At 38.2% G+C, this 7,572-nt stretch overlaps 1 long non-coding RNA gene across 1 annotated transcript in view; it reads right to left on the minus strand.

Annotated features, from left to right (window-relative positions):
* The window catches only part of LOC110308888, a 29,153-nt gene that overhangs the window by 19,020 nt on the left and 2,561 nt on the right, over positions 1–7,572 (minus strand). Inside the window, exon 2 of the long non-coding RNA XR_002379626.1 lies at positions 6,757–6,851. This is a non-coding gene — a long non-coding RNA (uncharacterized LOC110308888). The remainder of the gene's footprint in view (positions 1–6,756; positions 6,852–7,572) is intronic.

Below are 7,572 nucleotides of genomic sequence, written 5' to 3' on the forward strand. Positions count from 1 at the left end.
TATAATTTTGTTGAAGATATTTGCTGGCCCCTTAAGTTGAAAATCTTCATTCTCATCTACTCCTATAGTTTGGTCTTCTCATTGTGTCCTGGATTTCCTGGATGTTTTGAGCTAGGATCTTTTTGCACTTTGCATTTTCTTTGATTGTTGTGCAGATGTTCTCTATGGAATCCTCTGCACCTTAGATTCTCTCTTCCATCTCTTGTATTCTGTTGCTGATGCTCACATCTGTGGTTCCAGATTTCTTTCCTAGGGTTCTATCTCCAGCATTGCCTCACTTGGGGTTTTCTTTATTGTGTCTACTTCCCTTTTTAGCTCTAGTATGGTTTTGTTTATTTCCATCACCTGTTTGGATGTGTTTTCCTGTTTTTCTTTAAGGACTTCTACCTGTTTGGTTGTGTTTTCTTGTTTGTCTTTAAGGACTTGTAACTCTTTAGCAGTGTTCTCCTTTATTTCTTTAAGTGAGTTATTAAAGTCCTTCTTGATGTCCTCTACCACCATCAATAAGATATGTTTTTAAATCAGAGTCTAGGTTTTCGGGTGTGTTGGGGTGCACAGGACTTGGTGAGGTAGGCGTGCTCTGTTCTGATGATGGTGAGTGGTCTTGGTTTCTGTTAGTAAGATTCTTAAGTTTGCCTTTTGCCATCTGGTAATCTCTGGAGTTAGTTGTTATAGTTGTCTCTGGTTAGAGCTTTTTCTTCTTGTGATTCTGTTAGCCTCTATCAGCAGACATGGGAGACTAGCTCTCTGCTGAGTTTCAGTGGTCAGAGCACTCTCTGCAGGCAAGCTCTCCTCTTGCAGGGAAGGTTCACAGATATCTGGTGTTCAGACCTGCCTCCTGGCAGAAGATGAAGGCCTGAAACAGGGCCTGTCCCAGAAGCTGTGTAGCTTTGTCCTGTCCCAGAAGCTGTTAGCCTCTGTAGTCCACACTCTTACCTGCACAGACTAGTCTCAGAGGGATCCAGGAACCAAGATGGCTTCCCTAGGTGCTGCAGGAAAGCCCTCCCGGGTGGGGAGGACACCTGTCCTCTGGCAGGGAAGGTGCCCAGATGTCTGGAGCCCGAAAAGGGGTCTGCCTCAGAAGCTGTCCTCTAGGGACCTTGGGGGTGTCCACAGACTCCACGTTCAAAGTGACCAGTTGCTGGCACCAACTGGAAGGGACTTGTGACCTTGCTCAGGCCGGGTTTTCTGCTTCCTTAATGCTGTCTCAGGTCCTGTGTGATTCGAATGGAACAGAAGTTGTGTTCCACTCACCAGTGGTCCTAAAATCATGTGGAGACCTCTAGTGTCCTTGGGGGTGTCAGCTGACTCCGTGCCCAAGGTGACCCAGTGCTGGCACCGACTGGAAGGGCCATATTAATTTTTTTAAGGACACAGTTTTGTAGTTTCAAATCTGAAACCCAGAGGGGGTGGGGGGAAAAGATGATGTGATGGTGAAATATGCCCACAAATCTTTTTACATAGCATATACATATTGTGGTTCTATTTTTTGCTGCATTACATAAAGAATCTAAACTGTATTAGGATAGTAAATATAGTTTATGTACAGTGCATACTCTGTAACTCTCGTGCTATGCTAAATCTTCAGCTTATGCCATCATTACCAATGCACCCACCAGAGAGCTCTCTGAAGTTCTCCCTTTAGGAGATATTTCTATCAAGGAGTACATTTAGAAAATGTTCGTGTGAGTTACACTCTTGGAAAGGATTCTTTTATATGCTCCTTACAAAACACAGTAATTTCCCCTATTGCCTTAAGTTTTCCTATTTTTTTTTTTTTTTGTAGTGTTTTTTACCAAAAAAAAAAAAAAAAAAAAAAAAAAAAAAAGAAATTTAATTGCAAAGTATAACCTCAATGATGAAACGTTTCAAATATGTCTATTGTTACATATAATGTTCATTATTTGTCTAATATTCTGATTATGTTCTCTGCAACTAAAGGGAATATAGTTTCAATTTCTTCATACGGTTTAAACTAGTACATTGAGCATACAAAACATGCCCTTATTAACAATATGAGGTAAAAGGAAATAAAATATTAGTGTAATTCTAAGACAAGGAGAAGGGGAGAAGTAAATATTGCCTATAAAATATACACAGAAAATGTATGAGGCCATATTGTTTGTAAATTCCTTCTAGTTAGCAAACAAAAGTTGGAGAATATTTTTTAAACCGCACATGAAAATGAATCAGTATTCTGCCCCAAATGGATGCTCTGTGGTTAGCATTTGTTATGAATGATCCCAAACTTTTTTGTTTTTAGGTAGAATTCACTTATTGAATTATTGTCAAACTGTAATAAATGACAAAGGTCCTTTTAAGTGCTAAATGGTTTAAATGCTAAACTCTCACGTCTATAGATAATTCTTTTTTTAATTAGGTATTTTCTTCATTTACATTTCCAATGCTATCCCAAAAGTTCCCCATACCCTCTCCTCCACTCCCGTACCCATCCACTCCCACTTCTCGGCACTGGCATTCCCCTGTACTGAGGCATATAAAGTTTGCAAGACCGATGGGCCTCTCTTTCCAATGATGGCTGACTAGGCCATCTTGCATTAGATAATTCTTTATGAGTGTAAGAAAGTAACAGGGTTAATTAAAAGTTAAAATAACTCAGAAGGGGAGTCATTGTGAGTAGCAGCAATGTGGTGAGGGTAGTTCTCAGAAGTCCAGGTTTGCCGATAGTATTTCTTTGTATCAAGTTCAGTGTTTGTTTGTTTCAAGTAATAGTCATTTTTTATGATTTCTACACATTGCAACACAAATAGTAAATATTTTAAAAGTAAAAACAATGTTCTAAGAAATTTTGATCTTTAATATCCTTCAAGAATTGTATGAGAAGGCCATTTTCTTATCTGCTATGAAAGTCAGTTTCTTGGCTGAACATCTATCTACAGATTGCCTTTGTAGTAGTGATTTCCCCAGACCTCCTCCTTTCAATTCACGGGACGTTAGTGACTAAGAGACCACTAGAGGGCAGTCCAAGCACGTGCTTCTGCAAAAGCTTGTGGCATATTGCTTTTCTTTTAACTGGGGGGAAAAAGAAAGAAAAAGGAAAACACTTTTCACGAATAAAAATTTATTAGAAGTTTAATTTTCTACGATAACAGGTAAATTTACTTGAAATAAATAATATGAGGGAGATAATGTATTAAAATACAAGTAAAAGTAAATTCCATTAAAAATCTTAATCTGGAAAGTTTACATAGAAATTTCTATGTAAATCTTCTTAGATGGAGTAGCCATAGTGACATAACAGGATAGGAATTTAGAATTAGAACAACTTATATGTACTTATGCCACATGCTATTTTACACTGTTTATATTACTTCTTTTAAGTCTGTCAAATACCAAGAAGAAAGAATACCTTACAGAAATAAAATACTTTACAGTGAGCCACTGAACTTATTACATTGTCTGTATGGATTATTTCAGGCTTAAAAGATAGAAGGCTTATTGAAGTGACCATTTGTCAGATGTAGTGTTGTTTTGTGTTTAAGGGAAGTTTGCAGCTCTGTGGATTTATGTGAGCGAGGGCAGAATCTAATTAATAGACAACTTGTTTCTATATGAAATGTAGTTTTTATTTTAAACAATCTCCAGCCTATACTTATGTATACATATGTCATTTGAGTTTCATCAAATGATTAGCAGTGAGTCAGTAAAACTTTGAATGTTAAAGCAGCATATCAAATGGGGAAATGGAAAGCCGTATTTTGTATACTTAACAAGAATACAAGCCGTCCATTTTTACCACTCTCACTATAAGACTAGAGATCTTAGCTGTTGAAATAGGATTAGAAGGGAAGTGAAAACGAGGCAAATAGTGAACACAGATTCAAAGTATCCCTGTTTACAGATTCCATGACTGTAGACAGCTAATGCCCTAATGAACCCCACATAAGAGTCTAGGTGCGGATGAAAACCATGACCAAAGTAGCAGGATGCCAAGACAACACATCGGAACCAGTAGCCTTACTGTAACCCCACTGATAAAGAAAGCAAATCATTAAAAATACCAGCCTCCCAAACAAAACTGAGAAACAGATACAACCAAGGAGAAGGAATAATCCCCCCAAATGGAAAAATCCTGGAACATCAAGGAAAAGACCCAAAGAAGACATCAGAAGATGGAAGGCTCCTCCCCAAAGCCAACAGCAGACTTCACAGAACTAGTGAAAATAAGCCTAAAGTTCACAAGTGGAGTGTGTACACAGGACTGCATGTGGTCGAAACAATGCTGGGTTACAAAGAACAAGGTTGGAGGCACCATCATACACCTACCTTCAAAGCATGCTAGGCAGAGAGAGATAGTAACAAAAATAGCCCGATATTGCCAGGAAAACAGAAAGAAAAGCTAGACCAGTGGATTAGAAGACAGGACCCAGAAATAACACCACACACAGACAGCTATTTGATTTTTGACACAGCTGCCAAAAACATGTGTTCTATGTATAACAGCCTTTCTCCATCAACCCGGAACTGGGTGAACACCTGTGGACCACTGAAAGCAGATCTCTGTCTCTCAGCCTATAGGCAATCCAACATGAAGTCTCTCACAGACATTCATAGGAAGCTAGAAACTTCTAATTACAAGCACAGAGGGGAGTCTTCAAAATATTGTCACTAGCAACGACTTCCTAAATGGCTAGTAAAAGGCTCAGGGGAAAAAGTTAAGATTAACAAATGGGATTACATCACATGAAAATCCTGCAAAACAAAGGGACCTAGTAAGGAAAGGAAGCTACCTACAGAAGGAGAAGCATTGCCAGCCATTCATGAGACAGACAGGGACTACCTAAAACACATAGCAATGTAAAAACGTAACATTAAAGGACTGAGAAGTTCAATCAAGCAATGAGAAAATACTTTAAGTAGACATTCCTCAAAATAGAAAGCACTTGTAGCTCAGTGGCAGGTCATGGACCCTGCCTGTAGCCGGTCCAAAGGTTTGTTTTTTTACTTGATTTATCAAGAAAACAAACCAAAAACCAAAATCAAACAAATAATAACAGTCAATGTCTTTAGCCATTGGTGAAATGCACATTAAGTTTCACTGAGATTTCATCTCATCCTGGCCTGAATATCCACTCTAAAAAAAGGAAAAGAAAAAAACATAGCAAATGCTTCTGAGGATGTACAGAAAAGAATCCCGTGTTCTGTTGCTGGAATTATAAATGTGTCCAGCTGCAGTGAAAGTAAGTATGTAGTTTAAAGAATAAAGAACTATCATATAAAAAGTCAGCATACTACACAGATCCTTATATACCCATGTTTATATCAGCTTTTTCTCTACTGCCAAGGTTCAATAGTTCAAGAGTTAAAGTGGACACACAGTGGACGTATAGAAAGACTGAAATCATTTCACGGTCAGGAAAGGGGATTGAATTGGAGTTTATTTGTAAAATAAAATACGCCAGACACAGAAAAAATAGTGTCATGTGTTTTCTTTATGTGTAGAAGCTCACAAATACACACACATCACACCACAGTTGACGTAGTGATAGAAGATGGACTATACAGGAATGGGTATGAAAGAAGGGATTGAATAAAGAATAGTGGAGAAGGTGGTTGTATTCAAAGCATGATGCCTGCGTCATCTATGGAAATGTTACACACATTAACTTGTAGAGTTAATATGATTGAGAAATGAAAGTAAAGGACCCACTGAAACAAAAACCAAACAAGAAAACTGAAGGTTCTATACTACTAAAACTGGAGAAAGTGGGAGATATTTACATCTCCAAGTCATATCATTAATTAGAAACGTTGACTCATGAGAGCGTTTGACTAACATGGTGGTCAATTGTATTGTCCAAGAGAAACTTAAGAATGCCACTCTGCTCTGTCTCTGTGGCTGTGAAGCCTTTGAATAAGTGGAAACTAGAAAACCACGGACAGGTGATGTCAGTGAAGGCTCCAAAAGTGGAGTGAGCAAGAGGTGCTTCAGGATTGGAGAGAGTCTACAGACAGAGAAAAGCAAAGGGGAGGAAGGACCAAAGGAACTAGGGATGGAGGAGCAGATAAGTTGACATTCTCTAGAATATCACAAGTCATTGTGAGAAAGTGTGTTTAACTCAATAGGTATAACAGTATTGAACAGAAATGACATGACTCCATTTCTGTTTGGAGCCATCATTCTGGCTGCCGATAGACTTTGCTGAGCCTCCCGAATACAGGCCAGCAAAAGACTGTATGGAGGAAAGTCCACTTGAGAGGCTGCGGGATTCTATGTATTTTCCAATGAAGACTGTACATGGGATGTTAAGGGAAATTAAAGATAATTGCTGAGATCAATAGTTGACAGTGATACCGTTTATTTAACAGGAGAAGTGAGGGGAGAAGACACCACATAAAGCAAGGCCTGGTATGCAGGAACACCATCATCTTCCATTCCATCGTGCTTGGTAATTTCTTAAAATCTGTTATAAAAACCATCAGTTTTTATAAATTACAAATATCTGCATGTATGTCTATTATACAAAATATTCACAATAGGGTTAGTAGTAAGTTTGTATACTAATAATTCTAATACTCTTTAGACACCATATCAGAATTAAGAACTAACTAAAAATGGAAATAAAATCATGTTTAAATACTTTTGTTGTAGTTTGATTTTAAAAATGTCTCCCATGTGTATTTGAACACACTCTTTGGGAAGGTTATGGAATTTTATTACATGGAGCTTTGCGGGAGTATCATAGTAGGGAAATGTCCTTAGAGAATTTGTTGCCTGTGCCACTTCCTTCTCACTCTCCCTGCTTCCTGTGCACAATGGAGAGGTCATCTCTTAGCTTCCGGTTCCTGCTGCTGTGCTTCTCCTGCTATCATGGACACTGCCTTTGGAACTGTAAGCCAAAGTAATCTCTTAAACTGTCTCTGGTCACAGAATTTTATCACGTCAACAGAAATGTAACTAAAACAAGTTCAGAGTAATTTCACTGATTATCTAGAAAGTTCACTGATGATTTAAAAAAACAAAACAAAGCCAAAATAAACAAGGAGTAATTCTGCTTCCAACAATTAAAAGAGTGGGCCCAGTGATGTAATGAATATGGTGATGATGTTGATTTTTTTATTTTACTGAGGGGGAAAAACAAACAAACAAAACAAAACTAAAAAAGCAAACAGATAGACCCAGAGTCTTAAGGTTAAGATGACTAGAGAAGTAACCATATAGATGTGAAGGGTATAACAGATTTTTTTCTCTTGACATGAAATAAAAACCAAGAGACATAGAATGCACTGTTATAAAGTTCATTGTAGACAAATGTTATCATCACATGCTTCTACTATTGTAACAATAGATATGAGCATCAAAAATCAAGAAGGAAGACCGAAGTGTGGATACTTCATTCCTCCTTAGAATAGGGAACAAAACACCCATGGAAGGAGTTACAAAGTTTGGAGCTAAGATGAAAGGATGGACCATCCAGAGACTACCCCACCTAGGGATCTACCCCATATTCGGCCACCAAACCCAGACACTATTGCATATGCCAGCAAGATTTTGCTGAAAGGACCCTGATATAGCTGTCTCTTGTGAGGCTATGCCAGTGCCTGGCAAAT

The sequence above is a fragment of the Mus caroli genome, chromosome 14, assembly GCF_900094665.2.
Source record: "Mus caroli chromosome 14, CAROLI_EIJ_v1.1, whole genome shotgun sequence".
Taxonomy (NCBI): Eukaryota; Metazoa; Chordata; class Mammalia; order Rodentia; family Muridae; genus Mus; species Mus caroli.